We start from the raw sequence: 883 nt of genomic DNA on the forward strand, positions 1-883 counted from the left end.
ACCTCTCGCTGTTGGGATCTTACTCTCCCTCTCTGTCTTGCTGAGTGGATGGAGACTTAGTTTGCCTTACCTGCATTGCTCCTTACTCAGATGCTTCCAATCTCCTGCTTAGGCTCCAGCATATAAACCCTGCTTCCTCATCCACTTGCTGTCTGATTGTCTGTGTTTCTAGCTCAGTTTAACCCTGTTCACTTCCACCCAATCAGCTCCAGCTCTCAGCATGTGAGCCCCAACCCCAGGCCTGGCTCCAGAGTGAGGCCCCAGTGACACCAATCCAGGTGCCGTAATGAAATCTTTGTTTGAACTTCTTATAAAGATGGTTCTGAACCGCTCTTAGTCTGGCTCGTGACCCAGAACCTGTCTGCCATGGAAGACCCCACAAAGAGGCCAAAACCCCAGACACGTTAGCTCCTTGGATCACTTAAGCACTCAAACCCCTCCACCACAATAAGGTGGCGGTTTGCGGAGGGGAAAAACTGACAGTGATGAATCTCTGGCAACTTGTTGCCAGAGATTTGTCATCACCACAACAAAAAAGAAACATCATCAGTCCAATAAGAAATGTATACAATCATCGTTAATATAAATTAAGTTTCCCTCAGATACTAAAAGGGGTTTATAAAAATATAAACCCCTTGTGTATGAAGATTCAGTAGAAATTACTTTAACGACAAGGCTACCTTTGCTGCATCAAATGCATTAGAGTTTACATTTCTATTCCTACGTTCAGTCTAAGTCTAGACTTTTTTTTTACTACTTAGCTAAATTACCTTAACGGCAAGGCTACCTTTGCTGCATTAAATGCAGTAGAGTTTACATTTCTATTCCTACGTTCAGTCTAAGTCTAGATTTTTTTTTACCAAACTTAAGTCTATGTTCCTTT

The sequence above is a fragment of the Oryzias melastigma genome, linkage group LG13 (genome assembly GCF_002922805.2).
Source record: "Oryzias melastigma strain HK-1 linkage group LG13, ASM292280v2, whole genome shotgun sequence".
Classification (NCBI taxonomy): domain Eukaryota; kingdom Metazoa; phylum Chordata; class Actinopteri; order Beloniformes; family Adrianichthyidae; genus Oryzias; species Oryzias melastigma.